General features: G+C 41.2%; 1 protein-coding gene across 1 annotated transcript in view; it reads left to right on the forward strand.

The window, feature by feature from the left end:
* The window catches only part of plcl1 (phospholipase C like 1), a 78,229-nt gene that overhangs the window by 39,101 nt on the left and 27,646 nt on the right, over nucleotides 1-11,482 (forward strand). The window lies entirely within an intron of this gene.

An 11,482-nucleotide genomic window follows, 5' to 3' on the forward strand; every position in this document is an offset into this window, starting at 1 on the left:
CCCTCCCTCCTCTCTCTCTCCCTCTGTGTGTGTGTGTGTGTGTGTGTGTCTGTGTTATTTGTCTGCTTGTGTTTATTTGTGCGTGTGTGTGCGTTTGTAGATATCAGCCGAGTCAGAGGCCCACCAGAAAAGCCGGGAAGCTTTAAGCTGTTACATAACAAATGTCCTCTTGACTTGGAAGTGTGTCATTGCTTTGGATAAGGGCCCCTTGTGGCCACTGCCTAAAGTCCCCTCCAGGCCTCCCTTGATAGCACTAATGCTAAGATGGAGGGATGGAGGAGGATAAAAGGAGGGGGGGACAGGGGGGAAGGGCGAGGGATGGGAGGGATTTAGAAGGGCGAGGAAGATGGATAGATAGAAAGAAGGAGACGTGATCGTGAAGGAGAAAAGTCAGACGGGAAGCAGAGGTGAGGAGGTGCAGCGTTTAGAGGGTCAGGGAGGACAATCACTGGTGGGATTCAGGAGGACTAAAGAGAAATAGAGCAGCACAGGCAGGCAGAAAGAGAAAAGGCAGAGGGAGAGGTGAAACTGGGAAATTGTCTAGACATGAAGGAAAGGTTGCTGTCTTGTCTGTCTGGGTACGTGTGGTTTGTCCTCTGGTGTCACAATATTTGAATTTATGTGCAGAAGGCAGTGGACATCAGTGGGAGAGACAGCCCCTTTCAGACATGCACTGTCCTCTTTATGTAAATTTGATGGACATTCAGCATGTTGCTCTCGTGTCTGAATTAGTTGGTAGAGCTGGCGTCCCATGTGCCGAGTCTTGCTGCGTGTCATCCCCTCTCTCTGCCCTTCTTTCCTGTCTTTCTCCAGCTGTCACTATCAATAAAATAAAAAATATATAAATAAAGCTTACTTACTTACCATTGACTGTATATATAATGGACAGAACCAACGCGGAAGTGTCTTAAACCTGCATTCTATGTAATGGCCAGCAGTGGGCAGGTCCATTAGCTTCACAAAGAAGCCAATATATATTATCTCAATCTCTAGCTTCAGCATGATGTTCATTTAGTAAATTATGGTCCCATTTAGAGTAAAATAGACGATAAAGCAGGGTATGCCATTGTTTTCCTGCGGACGTCAAAACTGCGCAGCCAATGAGAGCAGCTCAACTCGCAGTACTCCAGCTCTGGCTCTGGCTCCGACAAACTGTCATTGCAATGACCATAATGCCAGACTTGAGGCTGCAAAGTGTTACTCGTAGGTAGGTTCACACTTGGGTTGGACCTAGTAAAATTTCGGTGTCACCTTTAATAACTTTGAATTGGATGGTGTCAGATTAACATAAAGATTGTAGAAACACAAGGTTAAACATGCATTTAGCTGTATCACTTTCAAATTAAAACCCTTGTAGCATTTCAGTAGACAGAAACCATTCATTTCTATAACAATGCTTTTATTGTGAAAAATTTGCAGGAACGTGTTGTGGAAAACTTGCAACTCCACTCCCATTCATGGCTCTCCACTCGGTTTCAAATGGGTTTTAAAATCGGCCCAACGCTACCTGCCATGTCTGAACACAAGTACAAAACCTCCAGACGGTTTTGTTCATTGACAATTCCAATAAAATTAATTCAAACACGGCCACTTCCTTACTGTTGAAAGAGAGAAAGGCACTTTCTTTGTTTCTTGCACTTCACTTTCTCTGAATGGAGAGTAAGAAAGAAAAAGCCACAGATGTCTGGAAGGTGCAGATAATATGGTGTTTAGTTTTCTGTCACAGCACAAAGACACATTAAAGTATATAGTTTTAGCCACAACATGTGAAAAACTACTCCAGTAGTATTGAAATAACTTACTTATAACAGCAGCAATGTCATCGTCTGAGAGCCAGATCGTTGATTGTTCAGGGAATTATTCGGGTGTCGTGACTCCCCTCAAACTGCACGTCAAACAACAACCAATCTGGCGGTTTCTAGAATTAGTTGATGGTGAACAATTAAGGGGTAAAAATCTGTCCAAATCTGTACAGTGTCAGCTCTGTTTAAAGACCATTAGTGTTCCTTAAACCGCAACCAGAAATTACTGGAAATTACTTGAACAGATAGATGAAGACAGCAGTGTTATGTATTCCATATCTGAAAACATTTCATGTTGTCATGCCCATGCACTAATTTAAGGCCATTAAGCACCTCGCATCTTTTTTTAAACAGTGGTGTTGTTTTTTAGTGTACAGTGTGAGAGCCTGTGTATATGTGCAGGAAATTAGGCAAGGTGAAGCAGAAAACCTTGTTGACATCCATCAGAGATTCTCTTCATTATATGAGGGCAGACAGGCAGAGAGTAGCCAGAGCCTGTTAATGGTGTGTGTGTGTGTGTGTGTGTGTGCGCATGGTGGTGCAAAGCGCTTTGATTGAAATGTCCCCATCAACTCTTCTGTCCTTTACAATCATCTGCACAGCATGAGGTCAAAGTTTCAGCAACACCCAAGACACACAAGAATCCAGGTTACTGGGAGGAAGCAGGTCAGTGCATGAAATCAGAGAGTATGTCAACATGCGTCACTTAGTTTAATATGGAACCCCCAAATGGTCAATATTAAATACATTACAAGAAATTATAAAATACATTATTGTATGACTAAACTGTGTTAAAAAAAACATGATGAAATGTTATGTCAACATTCATTTTCATAATACAATTCAAAAATATTTTTATATCACCACCTTTTCTAATGTCTGTTTATTACAACTTGGATCTTGATGATAGAAATTCATTCTTGACCTTGGGATCAGAAGGTTTAACACAATAATCTCTTCACTTTGACCGCATGCTTCTTCTTGTGGAGCTTTCAGCTGTGAGCACGTCCACATTAAGCCAGTTAAAGTTGTATAAATTGTCTGTCTTTCTCAGCCCTCAGTCAAGACTAAAACCGTCTTTTTCTGCTCCCAAAACAGAGCTTTTCCAGAAAACCTCTAACTTTCTCTGTTATTTAGAAGGACTAGTGTGTAGGATTTTCCAAGCGTGAAGGAGAAATTACAGTCGCTGTGAAACCCCCTATCTACAGCCAGTGGTTGGTTTGTGCCTTCTGGGTTACTGTAGAAACATGGTTCAACATGGCAGGCTATATGTAAGGCAGCCCACTGTGTCTGTAGATAAGGTAACAAAAACACAACAATTCCTATATTCAGGAGATTATACACAGAAATGTATACTGATGAAAACATATCTATCTCATTGCAGAAAACTGTGAGATATGGTTGAAAGCTCCAAAAGGCTAGTAATGAGATTATTTTATCTCTCGACTTGGATCTTAGTTCATAGCTTCAACCATTGTTTCTTTGCCTGGGTGAAGACCTTTGAGTCTGGCCACTCCACTGAGTTGACTGATTCTGGCCTCACATCATGACTTAAAATCGCAGTTTCTCAGATGAAAAAGCAATTATCCAATCAGAACCTCAGGGGGACTAATGCGTTGTCAAGCTGTTGTCAAGCTGTGCTCTCGATCCAAGGAGTAACAACAACAATGGTGACGGCTAAGGCTGCGTGATATGACCAACATGTCATATCCCAATATAGGTCATTTCATATGTAGATAGCGATTCGTATCACAATATAGCACATCTTCTGAAAATTCAATGAATTATTAGTTTCTATACAATGGCCACATGGAAAGGCCTATTTTTTCCTCCATTTTAAACCATATACACAACAAATAAAATGGTACTCACTCATATTTGATTATTTTTCTCTTCTTATTTAGGATCTTTGTGCAAGTTTTCTCTCTCTGTACTGTTTAACATGATTCTTGCGTAGATGGTAAAAGAGGTTAGTGGCGTAGGTACAAGCTTTTTGTTTGTCTTGGATGGTCTGAGTCCTCCTCTGCTCCACTCTTAAAAACCTGGCAAATCCAGTATGTTGGCATGGCGACGCATCAGTGTTGACTTAAGATGATGTTCGGGCGGATATACATTGGTCTCTAATGATTGGTTTGGGATAATTGAATCCCCCTCTCCCACAGAAATCGGTTAGAGTGGAGGCAATGTCAGACTGAAGATTGAAATGGTGTGCTGTATAACGAGTTGACGGTCTTGTGCATGCACAGTCCAGAATCCAAATCCCAAAGATGCTTTGAAACAGAAACAGAAACTAGACCTGCAATGGTCTTAGCTCCCTGGTGCAAGCTGCACTCGGAGGATTCACCAAAAAAGTGGGTTTTGCAAATTTTACAGTTTTGACATCATTTACCTTGATTGTAGCACCACCTGCTGGTGGACAGTTTTTGTGTTTGTTGTACGTACACTTGCCTTACCTTCCCTGTCAGTTTTACTTCCATAGGTCTTACGGTGTAGGCTGCACCTTTGCCATTATTTATTAGCAGTTGATACTATGATTTCTATTATAGGATAATTGTCACTCAATGCATGGTCTCCTTTTTTGAAGATAGACAGGAAAGGGGGGGCAGAAGAGGGGTATGACACACAGCAAAGGCCAGGCAGGTCGGGATTCGAACCCGGGTGGGACGCTGCCTCAGCCTCGGTACATGGGTCGCCAGCTCTACCCACTGAGCTAACCGGGCACCGATGCATGGTCTCCTTTAAAACTGAAACCCTTTTTTTTGTTTTTACATATGTGAATGGGGAGGCGAACCCCGCTTGTCTCCCGCTGTAGCTTCTGGCTGTATTGCTGCGTTGCTGAGTGGTGAGGGGCCCCCTCCCCCATGTCTGGGCCTGGCCTCCTCACTGTCCTATTTGAAATATAAGTTAAATGTACTTAAAAGTATAAAAATGATTAATGATAATGTATCAATAATCATAAATAATACATCAATCCGATCTAAATTGATCACTCTATTTACACCTTACTATACCTTCACCCATTAATGTTGTAGTGTACCTGTTGTGTGCTGTGTGTGTGTGTATGTATACTTCAACATAAAAAATCCATTACATTCATATATATACTAATATATTATATATATAATAACGATATCATACTATACTACCTAACTAATGTAATGATTCTTTTATTTGTTCCACTTTAACTTATTTTTGGTTATTTATTTAATACAATGTTACATTATGTAATTATAATCACTATAATACTAATACTCGTTATTTTTTCACTCCTCCCTTTTGCCTTTTAATTATGTTATTTCTCTTCTCCATACCCCCAAGGAGCCCTGATAACTTTTTTCGATTTCAATTTTCCAGAGTAGAAGGAATAATTGAACAGATGATACACAGGCCCATAAACACACATTCACTGCATATGCACACACACCAGTTGAAGCATAATGATAACATTCACACTCCCAGACATTGTTACGAACACATTATTCACAGAATACTTGAGGCCTAGGTCACTGCAGAGATGTGAGGCTTTGTAAAAGGTTACAGGTCTGAATGTAGCAGCTTATTGGACTTGTTGTGATTCTCATCTGCCTCAGATAATTGTAGTGCATTTCTAATGATCTCAGTAAAGCTGTCTGTTTCAACTGCAGCGGTTCACTGTAACAGTACAGGATCCATACCACGGAGGTACTGTAGGAGTTATAACACCTTTTATTAGATGACTCAACAAAATAGAATCAGTCACACACTGAAATATCTGCACACACACTCCCACCCACAGACGCGTACATAGACACATCCAGGCACGGATATCAATTAATCATTCTGCTTTTGCACGACTCCCTCAAAGTGTTGATAAGATTTTCATCCTCTACGACTCTTTCTACTCTTTCACATGGACTCTATTTCTTTCTCAACACACTATGTCCGTCTCATCTTACGTTAAACTCATCAGTGCGGTGTCTGTGTGCAGTTCGACACACACACACACATTCAGACACACAGCATCTTTCAAGTTTTTTGACGGGCTGTTTTCAGCTTTAATGTTATACAGAATGAGTGATCACAGAGAGATGGATCCAGCCTCTAGCACCACCTTTGTTGTGAAGACACAGATTAATTCACTTTCCGGTGTTACCAGGCGATAACAAGATTGACACTTAATACTCAGTTCCTAATATTCTGTGATGAATGTCTTATAAATCTACTACACATAATGTCGTTGGTCTGATATTTAAACATTGTAACCAGGACACTGACTCCATAACTTTACTATGCATGCAAGATCACTCAATAATCCATCTTCCCAGAATTCAAGCTATGAACTTGTGTCCAACCACAGTTGTTTGGACCAATCGGCGTCCATATGAGGAACTTCTAGCAGCTATGGCATTGACTATGCACTAGGTGTGTGTAACAGCGAGAAAACACCTTGAAACTACAATGGCAGCTGCTAAAGAAATTAGCATAGATGCTGCAGCATTTTAGAGCTGGAGAGTATTTCTTCATTAAAAGAAGAGCAAAGAACAGCACTGAAGGATTTTCTCCAGTAGTTAGTAAGTACCAAATATGGAGATAAATGGTCAAAAAGGGTGTGACAAATTTTAATATAAAAATGTATTTATTTACCTCTGAGATGTAGTGGAGTAGAAGTATAAAGTTGCAATTCTCAAGTACAATTACCTGGAACTTACAGTATACTCTCCTTTTTTGGGATTGTTGTGGAATAAAATGCCTGATTTCATCTGGAGACTCAGAGCGTCATTACTGTAGGTGAAATAGCCGACAGCATGACAGGACAACTTTTTTGTATTTTGTTAGTACAGTATTACAGTCTATTTATTTGGGCTGTGTACACACTTATAAATAAACTTTACTTGTGTCGATGTACAGGAGAGCTTACCATTAGAATATTACAAATAATATACGTACATACCACGGAATCTGCTGAGTCACCTGTTGCTCTGTAAGAGCCTATTTTTAGGGCCCTGGTTATGTTCATGTTGGCTCACTGACATGACTTAATGGGACACAGAAATGAAACAGAGCCGTTGTTAATGATATTAGTAACACCTGCGCTATGAGTGTGTTGTGTGAAAAATGTCTCCTATTCAAGTCTATGGAGTCCCAAAACTGACAAAAGTAGCAAAAGGTTATCAGACAAGTGTATATATAACTGAATACATCAATAATATTCTTAGCTAATGAGAATGAGTTTATAATTAAAATTAAGTTTCTGCAGTATCCAGCCCTGAATGCCTGTGTGTGTGAGTGAATGAGTCTGTGTTCTGCACAGTTGTGGACCGTTGTGCTGACTGTGATACACAGCGGCCCGTCCTTTGCTGTGGATTAGTGGCAGTAAGACTGTGAATGCGGGCGGCAGCGCACTAATCTATTGTGGTAATCTTCTGCCAATGTGCCGAGGGATCATTAGCCAGATCATGGGATCAGATTGGGACTGGATTTATGCAACTGCCAGGTGCTGGTCTGGTGTGTTCAGCAGTCTGTGTGTGTGAGAGCATTATGCACAAGGTTAACAAGTTGTATAAACAAGTTCGTCAATGGGTGGAAACATTGAGGCACAGTGCAGGCCACAGTATAGGGATTGATGAATGACCCCGTACGTACAGGGTGTGTTTGAGTGTTGTCACAGTTGTATGAATGGATTTTTCTTATTAATGTTCCATTGCCTCTTTCAGTTCATTAAAGTTTATCCAGTGTGTGTGTTGCAGCTGCTGAAGGTCACTGTGCAGGACAGGGTGACCAGCTAACAACCTCCACCCAGAAGAGAGGAGGCTGTAATAGAAGCTAGAATAGAATAGAATAGATGTTCAACAATCACATATAAATGTAATGTACAGATGTCGTTCTGCTAGGGATGTGCATTTTCATCACTGAGGCCCAGGCGATATTCATCTTGATGTATTGCCAATGATACGAGACATTAGAAATACATTCAGTATGAAGCAACTACCAATCTGATCTGATTCGATACATTAGGGATACATATAAAGCAACTACTGATACGATACTGTACGATACGGTACGATACGGTACGATACTGTACGATACTGTACGATACTGTATGATACGGTAAAAAGCATAGTCTTTGTTATTAAAAATGTATTTTACTGATGCAGAGACGAAACCTTTATGCTGGTGCACTGATGTGAATCTGTGAATCTTACCATCCCTATTCCACATACGTTTATAATCTGAGTAGACAGAATGCAAGACGGGTATGGCAATGAAACATCATCTCTCAACTGCATTCTGAATAAATGAATAATTAGCTAATGCAAATCATGTCAAGCCTGAAATGCTTAATCAAAGCTTAACAGTTCATCCTCGAGTGCAAGGCCATCAAGAAATGTATGTATGTCCATGGTGACCATGGAGGATAGAGATAAATTCTCCCATGCTTTTGGCCTGCAGTCATCATATACAATAATGTTGTTATTTATCCAGGTTTGGATTTCAACAATCTTGGATAACTTCGTACCTCCTCTCCTCAGCTGTTGAATTGTTTTCCAGAACCTCTCCTCTTTAGTCTGTCTAAAAGTCAACCTCCTTCCCCAGCCCTTTTCAAAGCATCTCACTCCCACGCTTTTGTTTTTCCAAGTCAAACAGACCAGTCGAACCTGATGGTCAGACAGCTGAGGCTGGGGTTGTGTTGTGCCAACCAGACTCCACCAGCCCTTCTTCAGTTTCACAGCCCCTGTTACGCTGCAGCTGTTTATGACCTACTCAGGGCTCAACAATAGACCATTTTTACAGTAGCCATTTTGACATGAAATAGTAGGGTTACCACAGGTGTTACCAATGATACTAATTAAGGTTCTGCTCCATTCAGGTCCAATAGAGTCTGGGGGCTGCTATTGTGGATGTTGGCTCACTATAAAGGCTCTGCTACACTAAATGGAACGGAATCCTTGGTAACACCTGTGTTAAAGGTCTATAAGGCTTACCCAGGGCAAACAAAATGCCACATCGGGCCCGATAGGGCAAGTAGTAGAAAATAATGAAACACATTATTTTTTCCAGAGCTGATGATAGATGTGGCTAAGGAGCCATTTTGCTTGCTTCTAATCTCTGTTGAGAGTTGCACATGCTCTGTACCGATCGGGCACATAGCAGCAGGTAAAGACAAAGTTTATAGGCTGCAAGTGCAAGCAATGAATTTCAGTTATCCTGAAAACAGGAGGTTAGCTGGGTGGCTTTCAAAACTTTGCTGCAAGTTTGAAATCAAGGTGGATAAAACTCTAGGTCTACTTGAACCACTTTTATATAAGAACATGTTGACATACATGTGACAGTACATTTCTGCTATTGTTTGGCTCTCTTAGGGCTGTGGCATGATGAATGTTTTATACCAAGTAAAGAGCCAGCTGCTGTAAACACTTCATCTGCTGTCCATGCCTGTTCAATACAATGACCTATTGTTCTGTCTCCATTTATTCTACTTTTGCTCCTTTCTCCTCTCTGCCCCCTGTGTCCCCACTTGTTGCATCTCAGCCCTCTTTTCATCTCCTGCCCTTTATCTATTCTTTCATTCCGTTTGTTGCTTTGCTCTGTATTTTTTTTTATTTTTTATTTCTGTGTTAATTTCTGCTCTGGTTTCATCTCTACTTCTGGACATCCTGTAATTTTAAACCCATTCTCTTAATTTGTCTTCTCTTACCTTTCATTTGTCTACTCTCCTCTCCCTCCAGCATTTGGTCCCATTTCTCTTTCTCTCTCTCCATCTGTGCTGAGATTTTTTCCTGGCAGAGACTTGCTGATGGAGAGAATGATCACATCGTAGCTAAAGAGAGCGCAGGAGTAAAACAAACCGGAGAGAGGGAGGAGAGGGAGATGGAGCTTAAAGCAGGCTGTGGATTATAACTGATAGATGCCCTTTTAGGCCCAACAGAGCGCTGCATTAAAGGCTTTACGAGGCCGTGGCCATAGTTTCCTGGATGGTACGGTGTGTCAAAGTGACAGTGGAAACATGCACATATGTGATGCGCACGCATGCAAACACTGGATTAGTAATGACAGCCATGACAACGTCAATGTTCCCAAATGTTCATGCTGCCCTAAAGCATCACTAACGTCCACGGCCGCCCCCGCTCTGCTCTGTCCACCTAAATACCCGCTGACCTGCTTTCTCTAAGCCGTCCAGCTTCCTCGCTGAGCAACTTAATAAAAAAGACATTTTGTGGGACTGTTTTGTGAACAAAGACAAACAAGCAAACCGCCTTTATTGGAAAGTCTGACCTTGCTGCCTCTCTGTGTCTGTCCGTGTGCTGGGAGTTGTGGGAATATTACAATTTGAAATCAATACGTTTGCGTTGTCGGTGGGACGAGGCAATGATTTCAAGCTGTCTCTCTCTCTGGGGTAATCAGTGCTGCGTTCATCCTGTCCTCATCTGTGTGCTCTGTACTGGGCTCAAAGTTAGTTTCTTCAGTGAGGCTTACTGCTAAATAACTGCAACTTCATCATTATCGTCACACAGTCCCCCTAACACTAACCCCAACCCTAACCCTTGGTGCTATCTAGTGAACCAGCCCGCCGCCAGTGTTTGAGCAGAACCATTATATTCCATGATGCATCATCGACTGAGAGTGCTCTATAGAACAACCTGTAGAATAGTACATGCTTACTTTGGTTCCCAAGGAAATCCTGTACCAATTTATTTTTGGTCCAAATGCTTCAAACGGTTCAAAACAAGGTACTGGAACGGAGCCAGTTCCCCATTGGTGGAAAAGGTGTATTAGAGTGAGGACGCAGAGCTGAGGCCTGCAGGTTTATTGGGGGAGTTTGAACATTTAAAGCCTGAAATTTAGCTCCCTCATGATCAGTTAATCATCCGGCCCTTATGTCACTACAGTGTGGGTTCCAGCTGAAATACTGTAAGCTTTTCTTCCTGGGAGGTTTGAAAGGATGCTTAATAGTCATGTAATAAAGCCACACACAGGAAGTGCACCAGTCTGGATGTTGTTTTGTGATTTAATTACATTTCTACATTACATTTTCAACATGTAGGAAGTGAAGTTGTCAGATTTAAGCGCAGGACAGAGTGGACCTTGTTTATTTATAAACTGTGAACGACAGGAGGTTTTCACACACATCTCCTAGGAGTCAGCAGGCTGCCACAGATTATTAAGCTATGAATCACTGTTTGCCTATCACATGAAAATGATATTAACAATTGATTAAGCATTCAGTATGTGACCACAGATTGTTTAGCTTGAAGCTGAATGAGGCAGTAAAACAGATCCATTGGGAGTCTGTAAACCTGCTTTTCCAGCCTAAGCTCAGGTTGCCCCTGATGCCTTCATGTTCATTATTGATGACGATGACGATGTCAGGTTACTGCTATGTCTGTATGTCTGTCACACAGCCCTTCACACACTCAAAAGACAAGCTGAAACATTTTAAAATTCAAAAAACTAATTTGAAGCCAACAGAAAAACAATTTACAGTCTACTTTAAAGGTCCAGTATGTAGGTCCAGTATGTAACATTTAGGAGGATCTATTGTCAGAAATGGAATGTAATATTCATAGGCATGTTTTATGTGTATACTCACCTGAAAATACGAATTGTTACCTTGTTACCTTTTTTTATCTACAGTATTTTTTTGGGCTTTTATTGCCTTTAATTGATAGTGACAGCTGAGGATAGACAGGAAAGGGGGGCAG

The sequence above is a fragment of the Morone saxatilis genome, unplaced genomic scaffold (assembly GCF_004916995.1).
Source record: "Morone saxatilis isolate NCDOM2014 unplaced genomic scaffold, NCSU_SB_2.0 Contig5, whole genome shotgun sequence".
NCBI lineage: Eukaryota > Metazoa > Chordata > Actinopteri > Moronidae > Morone > Morone saxatilis.